This window comes from Triticum urartu, chromosome 1 (assembly GCF_003073215.2).
Source record: "Triticum urartu cultivar G1812 chromosome 1, Tu2.1, whole genome shotgun sequence".
NCBI lineage: Eukaryota > Viridiplantae > Streptophyta > Magnoliopsida > Poales > Poaceae > Triticum > Triticum urartu.
The window spans coordinates 314,892,858-314,905,337 of record NC_053022.1 but is presented as its reverse complement, the minus strand read 5'-3'; the positions used below and the strand labels follow the sequence as shown (position 1 = coordinate 314,905,337).

Sequence of the window (12,480 nt, the reverse complement as noted above, 5' to 3'; positions counted from 1 at the left end):
CGATATGACGGAAACTAGGGCGGCAAGAGTGGAACAAAACACTAGGCGAGAGGCCGAGCCTTCCACCCTTTACCAAGTATATAGATGCATTAAGATAACAAGATAATATAATGATATCCCGACAAGAAAAAAAATGTTCCAACAAGGAACGGCCTCCAATTTTCACCTGCAACTAGCAACGCTATAAGAGGGACTGAGCAAAGCGATAACATAGCCAATCAACGGTTTGCTAGGACAAGGTGGGTTAGAGGTTTGACATGGCAACTTGGGAGGCTTGAAAGCAAGTGGTAGGCATTGTAGCATTGACATAGCGAAAGAGCAAGCAAACTAGCATATCAAAGATAGTAGTGATTTCGAGGGTATGATCATCTTGCCTGCACAGTTGTCAAAGTTGACTGGATCCTCGAAAGCAAACTCGACAAACAAGCAACAAGGACACAATCAACCACGTGCAAGGATCAAACAATATGATGTAAAGATGGTATGCTATGCGGGATGTGATGCGGGATGCATATGCAAGATATGACAGGAAATGCAAAAACCTGGCCTCAACTTGGGAATCCAAATGTGCCACTGAAAACATGAGATGAAGTCGCTTGAAAACGATATAAAGAACACCGGAATCGAAGTTACAGTTTGAAAATGGCAAGCAAATCAGATATGACACCGGTATGCGATTTACAGCAAGTAGCCCTCTAAATGCAATGAGATGAACATGCTACGGCACCCAAACATGACAACAAAATACATAGCAGGGATGCATTCCAGATGCTTAACAAAAGTCTAGCACTGAGCTACGGCCAATTCATCCACTAACAGGTTCAAACAAGCATGGCAAAAATGCATATGGTAAACAGATCTCGGACTTAGTGAAATTAACACTTGTCTGAAATTTCATATCAGATAGCACTCTTCGGAGCAACAAAACTACATGCTACAAGACTTGAACATTGCAAAGTAAAGCATGGCATGGAGCTACTCAAAGAGCTTAACAAAAGTCTCTTAGTGACCTTGAGCCAAAAAGGATCAGAAAATACAATTGCAAGCATGTAAACATAGCAAAAACATAATCAGTTTTCAGACTGGCACATGCTGAAACATAACTCAAGTAGGCATGTTTACAAGCTCGATGCACTCACCATAGGGCAAGTCATGATAAGCTAAGCATACATCCATCCAGAACACAAAATGCAAGCTAGACATGGCAAGAACAATAGCATAGCATGCACGGATCAACTACAACATCATCGGCAAAATTACAAACAAGTTGACAATCTGCCCAGATTCACAAAGTAGCAAAAGTAAAGCTCGATTGATTCAAGCTAGGGTGCTTCATAATTGCAAACAAAGACATGGATGGATAGAGCACTACAAAATTAACAAAGCATCCTTACTGATCATCCTCAAAAGAGGCACGGATCACTAGGAAACAATATGAACATATGGCATCATGAGATAAACAGATCAAGGACTTAGTGGAAATGCTAAGTCCCTGAAAACAGAATTACTAAGTGCACCACTTTGCAAGCTCGTGCTAGTCATTACACACATCACAAAAATACATGGGTTGCACCTTTAAAAAGATGACAAAACCCTTAACAAAACATATGTAGAACATCAGGGCATATCATGCACACAATAATCATGGCAAAAATGACAAAAACCTAAACGAAGTAGCAGATCTGACAATTATCTCAAGTAGCCCTCTTCTAACAGCGTTTCGGGCATCAAGATGAACTCAAATGAAAATGATGCGATCGAATGAAATGATGTACTCTCTGAGATGAACATTTTGATATGCTATATGCCAAAAACGAAGTTACGGATGCGGAAATACGATGCTATGAACATGGGCACTTGGGCTAGGGTTTCGAGAGAAAAAGTCAACCGAGGCAAAGTTCTCAGATCCAGATCCAGCTCGTGCACGTTTTTCGAGGATGGCCGGAGATGGAGGAGTGGTGGCCGGAGCTTCACGAGGAGGCGGCGGCGAGGTGCTCCCAGGCCGGACCTCACCGGATCCGACCGGCGGGGAGCCGGAGCGGCGGCGGGGGAGGCGCGACCGACCGGCGCAGGGCGCGGCGCAGCGCCGGCGAAGGAGAGGCGGCGAGGCTGCCGGGTGGCGAGGAGGCGGCGGGCGGCGGCGCGCGGCGACCGGCGGGGTCCGGTCGCCGGAGGCGGAGACGGGCACGGGCGGCGGAGATCGGGCGCCGGCGGCGAAAATCTCCGGGCCGCGGGGGCCTGAAGCGGGCTCCCCGGGCCGGCGGCGGGAGCAACGCGGCGGCGCCACGTGGCGGCAGGCGGTTGGGGCGGCGGCGATGTCCGGCGCGGTCCGGACATTGTCCGGCGCGCAGAAGGGATTTTTTAGGGTTAAGAAGAGAGGGGATCCGCGAAATTTCTGGAGGGCTTTTAAATAGAGGTAGAGGGAGATAAGAGAGTTCAAATAAGATGCGGTTTTCGGCCACGCGATCGTGATCGAACGCTCTAGATGATGGAGAAGACTTAGGTGGGTTTTGGGCCAAAATGAAGGGGTGTTGGGCTGCAACACACACAAGGCCTTTTCGGTTCCTCGGTTAACCGTTGGAGTATCAAACGAAGTTCAAATGATACGAAACTTAACAGGCGGTCTACCAGTAGTAAACCAAGGCCGCTTGGCAAGTCTCGGTCCAATCTGAAAATGTTTAATCCCCACACACAAAAGAAAAGTAAAAATGACCACCAGAGAAGAACGAAGCGACGGAATACAAAACGGACAACGGGGAAAATGCTCGAATGCATGAGATGAACACGTATGCGAATGCAATACACATGATGACATGATATGAAATGCATGACAACGATAAGAACACACGAAAACAAAACCCGAACCCGAGGAAATAAATTAACTTAACGCCGAAAACGGCAAAAGTTGGAATACAAATTGGAAAAGTTACATCCGAGGTGTTATAACAACACCCCCACGTTTTTTCTTCTCTGCCGCTGAGAGTTGTTGTTCCAGATCCGACACAGGTCGCCGCCATGTGAGAGCAGGGGCAGAGGCGGAGCCAGGATTTCTAAAAGCCTAGGGCTAAAACTAAGTGACTAAAAATAACGTCAAATACTACACATACGAATGCATGTTAGATGTATGCCATAATTTCACATTAAAATGAAATATGAATTCATTATTGCCACAAGAGGAAATTCAATAAAAATAAATAGTTTAACAAAGTGCATCATTGCAAATATTGGTACCAATTTTATGAAGACTTGCTTAATTTAGGGCCATCATTTCTTCACCATCAATAGTAGAAGGACCTAGAGCTACAAACATAAAATCCAGTATTTAAATCATTTCACTGTACATAGACTAAGTCAATTGGTCATACAAAAAATTCAAAAAGGAAAAAATATATCATTATCACAAACTGTACGAGGTAGTAGCTCCTTGCCTTTCCTCATTTTTTATAGCATTGCATAATCTTAATATCATTATGGCTTGCAAATACATCAAGCTTAATATAGCACACCAAACGGTGACTCGTACACTCATTATTCATCTTATTTCACAGCTCGTTTTTTACAATGCTCATTGGTGTTGGTGTTGTAGGATGTTGATTGAAAAAAGGATTTAATTGTATGTGCCCTCTTCATCGTGGGTTTATAATTCCCTGTTGAGAACGAAATAAAATCAACTAATTAAGTAATACTTTCTTTGTCCGGAATTACTTGTCGTAGAAATGAATACATTCAAAGAGTATAATTAACATCACCAACTCAGTAAGATTCGTTCATATGAAGGAACTAGGTAAAACAAATTAAGATGATACAAACTACATACCTATACGGCCGCCGGCTGGGTGTACGCGCACTGCAATTTAGCAGTAATTGAAGAAGAGGTGGATAAGGACGCCGGACCGGGTGAGGCGTACGTTGATGAATACAAGGGGTCGGCGGCGGCGCATGGCCTGAGCGAGGCGAGGGTTTCTCTGCTGTCGATCGTGTGATCCACTGGGCTGGGGCGCTGGGCGATTCATTTTTCGTTCTGATTGGAGAGTTGCACGTGGAGGTAGAGGGCTTATTGTTGGGCTAATGGGCTGATCTACTTGTAGCCTTGTACATTTATGGGCTGAAGCCTGGGGCTGGGCTTCTGTCTATCTCAAATTCTGAAATTTTTGCTACTATTGTATAGGTGCAAGTTGGGCCACGCCTGGGGCTACAGCCCCACTTGCCCCAGGCCCAGTTTCGCCCCTGAGCAGGGGGATATGGTGTTCATGATGGGCATGGAGGAGCACAGCAGGACGGCGATGGGGGGAGGGAGCAGCAAAGCCAGGGCTCTAGGCGGTGCTTGCGTCACGCTGGCCATCACTTCCGACATCGTCACCAATCTAGGTTGCCCATCTGCAGCCTCCCCATCTTCCTCCCCCAGTTTTTACCTCAGTTGTATGATGATTCTGATTCGGTTTCTTAATTTATGATTTTCCAGATTTGAGATAGAAAAGAAGAACAAGGTGAATCCTCTTTCTCACACAGCCATGTTTGTCCCCACATTTTAGTTTTGATGTTATGGTTTATTGTATCCATGTTTGTATTCAACTTCCTTGAACAGTCTATTTTCTTGCAGTAGAATCATCCAATGGGGATTCCAGTTTCTCAATTTATGGTTTTCCATATTTTAGACAGAACAGAAGAGAAAGAATCTTGTGGAAGAGTTTGATAAAGAAAAAGGTGAATCCTATTTCTCACACAGCTGCCTTTGTTCCCGCATTTTAATTATGATATGGTTTATTCTATCATGTTTGTATTCAACTTCTTTGAACCATCTATTTTCTTGCACTAGAATATTGCAATGGGGAATTTATTGCAGGCCTAATTGTCCTTTAGATGATTTTGTAACCTTTAGTTCATTTTAGGTAATTTATTACATGGCTTGTTCGTTGGATGGTCTCTAAAGTAAAATTAGGAGAACAGTAAAGCATACTCTCTATGTTTTGCAAATCAAAACTGTATTGAAGCTTGCTCTATATATGTAAAAGTGAGAGCTGCCCATGATTAATTATTTTCAAGTTGATAGTCTACTGGAGTTTGAATTTGCTTAGCAGTTTAGACTCACTCTGGGGAAAATGAATGAAAGGAAGAATTTGATCTCTGTTTTTGCTTATAGGAACTTTTCTAAGCTTTTGCATGCTCCGTCTACATCACAAGCGATCTTTCGATTGCGTCGAGTGCATCCCAAAGGCGCAGAAGGAAAATGGAAGAATCAGCCAAAATCTGACAAGATGCAAAGGCACATATCGACTATGTACCACAGTCAAAGGGATTGAGTTTAGTTATTAAGATTTCTTTGCATCCAAATTACTTATCAAATGGTTTTTAATGAGTTGGAGGCTTGGTTCTAACATTTGAAAAAAAAATCTCTAGGTGTGGGCATACGTCAAGCTATCGCTTGAGGCCGCCATCATGCTCGGCTGCAAAAAAATTTATCTCTTCATGATCACTGTCCGCACCAGCATTGTCCAGGATGCGCAGATTGATTGTCAACTCGCTTGACATCTGGTACTTAGTGGCTTACTTTTACTACTTAAATAATACTAAATTTTGGTCATGTTGCTTCTATTTTATCCTGTTGGCGACAGATTGGATTGTTTATTTTATCTGAAAGCATTATTATTCCCCCCTCATCAGTTGGATGGCATTTAGGACTTGCCGATCTCCCTCTTTCTTCTAACTGACTAGCTGATCTTAATTTACCCATAAAGGGAAGAGGGCAGTAATAGATATAAAAAAGAACGAGAAGAAAGCAGCATTGAGTTTTCTTTTCTTTAGCTGTAGGTAAAATTCGCTGTTCAGTTCAAGATAAACCAGTTTATAGGTGTTCACTTGAATAATCGTAGAAGCTTGGTTCTAATAAAATTGTTTGCCTTTCCAAATTAAGCTGGTTGTGGTGGGACAGTATACTCCCATGCGTCCACTAGCAGCTATAGCTCCCAAACATGATTTGCGTCGTCTCAATTTGGAGTGGACTTGTTCGTTAGTGCAGCTAGCTAGCATATATTGGATAATATGGATCGGCACTTTACTCTTGGTTGTTAATTTAGCTACCAAATTTGTTCTATATAGAAGTTTACAAAACTCCATGCCATCAAGATTGTAGCCAATTAATACGCATGCATCTATATGCCTCTCTTCAGCCGGTTCTTTTATTGTCTTGCAACATGACATTCTGTTGCATTTTAGTCTTGCATGCCTGATCCTTATTTGCTTTGTCAAAGTTCGTGTGTGCCCAACTCAGTTGTTGCTGCTTTTATGTATGTGCTTTCTTATGTGCAGATAAACTCCTACTTTAATATGTGCACTTCCAGGTTTGGCGCAGTACTTGCTGTCATTGGTTTAGTATGTGTTCTTCACAATGTAATTGGCTATTTTGTTGCTAGGCAATGCATGCAAGTTAGTTCACTACACAATAAAATTAACCTTCGGTTCCAGGATCCAATAGGTCTTCTGCTTGTTGCTTAGTCGTACTATTGCTCATTGCTACATGCAAGCCCATTGTCAGGTTAATTGTTTTGTTGCTCACTCATGCATGCAAGTTAATGAACTATCCAGTAAAATTAACCTCTGGTTTCAGGGTCGGGTAGGGCAGGTTCCTTTTCAGGTTCATTAGCTATTTTGTTGTCCCTTGATGCATGCAAGTTAATTAGCTATCTAATAAATTTAAGATGTGGTTTTCCTGTTTGGTAGGTCTTTTGTTTGCTTCCTTATACCACTATTCTTTTTGTTCGGTTGCTCGCTAATGCACGCGGTTAATTGACTGGTCGTTCTTGTTGCTCGTCGATGCATGCAAGTTAATTAATCATCAAATAGAAAGAATCTTATGCTCTCAGGTCCAATAGGTCTTTTATTTTCTGCTCTGTTTGCAGTCTAACACTCTACTTGTTATCAAAGAAAAGGAGGTAGAATCTGACATTATCCATGTTAGTGCTAATAGATGTAAGGACGCAAAGAAACAAATGATTTCACGAACCAGATATCGTAGGGAAATCAACAAAGAAGGTAAACTTACACAAAGAAAAAGAATATTGTTTATTACTTACTTTATTTTCTCCTACTGAATTATCCTTTTAAACCATCTTTGTTCATCACCTAAATATGCACGGAAGAGGATCACTTTAGCCGATGGGAAACACATTATCAATGGTACGAAACTACCTGCCCCTTCCCCCCATTTATATCACATGTTAACATGGATTGCTTGTTACGTTCAATAGGTATCCGTGGTCACTGATGAGGCAAGTGGCCAAGGTGAGGTTTGGAAGGACAGTGCCACAAATGAACTTAATTGACAAGCTCACATGTAAAAAAAGTGTGGTTTGACATGTTTTCCATATTCTATGGCTTTCCTTGTTAAATTTCTGAAAAAAATTAAGAAAAACATACTGAATGTGGACCTTCGTTTCATCTGCATTTATAGCAATGACAATATCAAATTTCTTTTGTCATGAGTTCTCACTCATCAGAAATTGGTAGTATAGCCTCCAACCAACACACAAAGAGTTATATGTCCCTTCGGTTGGTTGTTTTATTTTTCTCCGTTGTAGAATAGGAATGATATATGTGCATCTATTTTTCACTGCATCGTATTTTCACTACTAGTCACTCAGTAAGGTCTTAACTTCTCCAATGATTTGCATTATTGGATCCAGAGATGTATCGACATCTTCTGTTCTTGAAGGTCTGAATCTATTTACATTTGTCTGATGAACAAAATGGTTGTTAACAAGTTTTGTATCTCAAGATCTTTCTCAATGTTGCTTGTGCTTGAGCTGCTATTCTGAAACATAGCTGTTGAGGTGCTTATCTTTTAGTTCGAATTTTGTTAATAAGGTCTGAAGGAGTAGGGCATTTTGGAGACCGGGCTCCATGTAGCCCTTTATTTTGGAAAATTCAAATTCATAAATTTCAGTTTCAAAAAATTCTGAAAACATGCACATGTATGCAAGGATGTTAAGTGTATGTGTGAAAAATTTCAGTATGAAATAGCTTAAATTGAAGCTGCACAAAAAAGATCATAGACTTTGAAGATGAACAGTACATATGCTAAAAAGCCCCAGAATTTTCTTTTTTGTGTAGCTCACATTTTAATGTGTTTCGACCTGATAATTTGCACACACGTACATTATGTATCTAGGTATATGTGTGTTTATTTTCAGAATTTTTTGAAACTGAAAAGTTTGAATTTTGAAGTTGTCGAATAAAGGTCTCCATGGAGCTCGGTCTCCGTTTGGCATTTTCCGGTCTGAAGCTATCATAACTTTACTATTTTAAGATGACTACAAATTGCCGGAATTAATATATGTCACAACCAGCTGATCATGAACATCAAGCAACTCCTACCCATGTCCTAAACGTGGATATTGCAAAGAAAGGTACGGCATGGTAACCAACACGGGCAACAAGATAGTTTAATCCTTCAACATAAGTAAAACATAAAACAGGGAATTCATGATGCTTGCCTTCCTGGTCAACGTCCTGATGAAGCTGTGGATCGAACTCGTAATACCCCTCATTGCCGGACTCTATTGAAACGATGAAGAAACCCTGGAAAAGAACCAAACGGAGGAAAATCAATATTCATGAATTTCCAGAATGTGTACAGTGCATGAATTGTATGCGATGTCATCTAGAAAGTTGAAAATGAAGCTACTGAAATTGGGAATAACATTTTCTTAGTCCTAGAATGCAAGTTATGAATTTTTTAAGATTTAAAGACATTTTGTTAAAGTGCATCTTCCTTTATTTCTAAGCAACAATACTGACTAAGCTTATATATGTCTGTTCCTTAGAAAAGGGATATGGAGTAGTACGAGAAAGGGGATCCAGGAGCAACCAACATATATAAGCTTAGTAGTACAAACCAAACTAGAATGATTTTGTTATGGATTTTACAAGTTCAACTCTGAGATCTTACACTGATACCTTGTTTAGAATGTGTTTTTTTTCCAAAATAAGTTTTTCAACTGATAATGCTATATTAGTTCTTCATAGATGAAAAAAAGTAAAAACATAGATGTTCTTTCGAGTATTAACAATCAAGCTCTTTCATACTATGTGGTTTGTAGTTTCATTCTCATCTCTTTTATTTTTGATTAATTAAGCGGGGTTTATTCTCCGGCTTCTTTAATGAAGGCCAATTTATTCTCATCTAATATTATGTATGTATATGTGTGCTCTCAGTGATGTATAGTTTGGTGATATCGTGCCTGTATCCAGATGATGGACTCTCATATTAGCTGCAATCAGATTTTTTAACTGTGCATATAATCTCTGACAGATCTGCAATCACCAAGGTACTCACAGAAATATCTATCTACGTACTATCTAACTGATCATGCTGGAGTGGAGCTGCTGCTTTCATACTTTAGCTTATTTACATACTTTCTGATTCAAAGGTTCGTTGTTTGTTTTATCTATTTTTTTTTGCGAATCGTTGTTTGTTTTATCTGCTACTTTGTCTTTCTAAACTGGTGATGATCAATGCTGAAAATACTTTACGAGTCTGTATACATATTGCAAGTCAACGGGTTGAGCATTTTTATGTGATTTTCCTTATAAATCAAATGTTAAAATGAAAACTTTTATACACAAGGAAGTCTAGCCTTTGTCTGACAGTGTGACGAGCAAGTAAAATATGGCCATGTTTTTTCATAGCAAATCAATCTCTCTTTCTATGATCTATAGACAGGTGATGGCTAACATCATCAAGCATCAACAGCAAGCAACAAGCAGCCAACAGCAAAGAAGGGACAGGAGCAAAGCAGCCAGCAGCAAAGAAGGGACAGGAGCAAAGCAGCCAGTGGCAGCAAACAACAAACATCAGCAGCAACACGCAGCCAGCAACATGCAGAGGCGATTTCTCACCATGCTGTAAGTGGCAAGGTCGGACGGAGCAGAGCAATGAGCTCCGTACAGCGACAATGGCAGTCAACGTCAGGGAAGAAGTAGGAGGGACCCGCGGCTTCGAGTTGCTCCAGGGACCGTGACGGGCTCCGTGTCCAATTTGGACATGACACGGAGCCCGTCACGGTCCCTGGAGCTGTTCGGTGAGGAGGATGACCGCTCCGCCACAGTGGCGGCCGACGGAACCGACGAAGACGACCTCGGTCCAAGAGGCTGCTGCACGTCGGTGCCCCGAATCAGCATTAAAGGAACGACAGGAGTAACAATGGAGCTAGGGGAACTACTAGGAGCAAGAACGCACCGGAAAACAATGTGGTTCACGGCGGTGTCCAGCGGGCGTGCATGTCAGAGCCGGAGGCATGGACGTCGATGCGGACCGAGGGCTAGCGTATCCCGCCGATTCCTGTGGCTGGTGTTGCAACGGCGACCTGCGCCCCCAGTGAGCTAGACGAGAAAGGGGATCCAGGAGAAGAGGAAATGAAGTGAGGGTAGTGGGCTGAAGTAAGAGATAAGGTGAAGGACCATGGGTTCACGGGCGCGTGTGGCGTGTCCCTGCGAGATGGTGATAAGGCGATTTTGTCCTGACCTGGAAGGCCCACTGCTAAGTGGCAAAGGGCTGGAAGAAAATAAAAACAAATGAAATTGGCTGGAATATCTCTTCCTCCTTTACTCCTTCATAAGCTTCTCAGGATTACCATGCTCTAAATTTTTAGAATATCTACTTATATAATATAACTATGAAATTTCAGTATATATGCAGTATGCATAGATCTTATTATTTCACATGTTTTTATGATGAAAACGCATCCAGAGAAAGGTTCTAATGTAATGAACTGCTTTTATTTATGATAGCTCTTCCATCCTAATAAAATCAGAAGAATTTGTCCTTGCTTTGTTACTTTTCACATGTTATGTTTAACGTTGTTGTCCAAATGGATGTGCCTTATTGTCCAAATTTCACTTTTCACTAAGATTCATAAATCTGATTGATGAACAAGGTTACAAAGAAAGTAGCTCGACATTTATCGAGTTATTGAACCATGCAATTCATGTTATGAACAGGTTTTAAAAAATGGTCTGGGTGAAAAGTGTTGTTCAATAAATAGCTTTATGCCATTTTTTAGCTTTTCCTAATTTTATTATGTTAGCTTTTATTAAAATTTGTATTAGTTGACTCGACCTTCTATTCAATCATTTTGGATGCTTGGGTTAGAATCTAACAAAGCTGCTTCTGGATGCTCTGATGCACATGCAAACACACGCCGCTTTCGCCTGAAGTTGGTCCTGAATCAATCCCATATGTATTGTTTGAATACTTGGCTACCTATAGCTTTTTGCTCCATGGACGCAACGGTTCATCTAGAGTCATGGAGAAAAGGGCGAGAGCACGGTATGTAGATATTCTAAAAGTCCTGAATCAAGCAAGATAGACACATGATGGTGAAGTGAAGAAACTTTACCGCATAATAGATACAAACTTCACAGCAAGATCAACACTCAAAGCCAACAATCTGAAACATATTTTCTCACAGATAAGATATGTTGTTGATCGTCTTAATGATATAAGTTTAAAATCAGAAGCCGTTATACAGAAAACAAACAAGTATTACTGGAGCCTGGATAAGGATGGCAATGGGTCGGGTTTGGATCGGGTTGAACAATATCAAATCCATATCCATATCTATGAAGACTATCTTTGCCCACCCATGAAAAAATTCACGGGTGAAAAATTATGTCCATGTCCAAACCCGATGGATATCCGTACCCGCTGGATATCCACTGGGTCCTCTCAATACATATAAATAAGAAATAACACAGTGTTAACATGAGGTCCTCCATTCTTCACCTCGTGGCAGGTGAGGCTTCACTTATGGTAAACATCAACTTGTGGCAAATCAACGTCCACTGACAACCTAATATAATTTAGTGTTTTTCTAAAATATGAGAATGACGAGTCATTTAACGAGGAGATAAAAATAAGGGAAGGTATCCTGTAGTATGTTACAACGGGGATTGAATGACAACTAATAGAAGTTACAGCGGGGATTATGCAATTTCGTCTGCATGTTTTAGATAACAAAGTGGAAAATTGCAGTGGGACATGTGACTGTGGGGTAGGGATAGTAGATTTTTGCCCATTAAATCATACTATCGGGTCGGGTTTGGGTATACCCATGGGCACAAGATTAGATCCATGCCCTATCCATGAGCAATCGGGTCGGGTTTGGGCGTTGCCCATGGGCACAAAAGCATATCCAAACCCTATCCATTCGGATTGGATATCCATGGATATCCATGTCCATGGGTAAAATTGCCATCCTTAAGCCTGGATGATGATATCGAATGAATTTTTGCTCTGAGCAATGCAAGCAATGAAGAACAACAGCTATGAAGACCTGCCTCAAAGAAATCGTTCTAAACATCCAGCGATACATCTGTCTAACGTAGCTTCGCCTATCTACATGCCTTGCTCATAACATTGTAAATGATCATTCGTAAGCTTCTTAGAAAACATGTATCATCAGCAACCATCTATCTCTTATCAAT

General features: G+C 41.1%; 2 long non-coding RNA genes across 2 annotated transcripts; both read right to left on the bottom strand.

Moving 5' to 3' along the window:
- Positions 1-2,855: 2,855 nt before the first annotated feature.
- LOC125509483 lies at positions 2,856-7,125 on the bottom strand. Its single transcript, XR_007284117.1, has 2 exons — positions 7,071-7,125; positions 2,856-3,300 (listed from the first exon to the last, which is right to left on the bottom strand). It is a non-coding gene; the product is annotated as an uncharacterized LOC125509483 (long non-coding RNA).
- Positions 7,126-8,279: 1,154 nt separating this feature from the next.
- Positions 8,280-10,614, bottom strand: LOC125509475. The gene is made up of 3 exons (XR_007284115.1): positions 10,235-10,614; positions 9,895-10,149; positions 8,280-8,574 (listed from the first exon to the last, which is right to left on the bottom strand). It is a non-coding gene; the product is annotated as an uncharacterized LOC125509475 (long non-coding RNA).
- Positions 10,615-12,480: the final 1,866 nt, after the last annotated feature.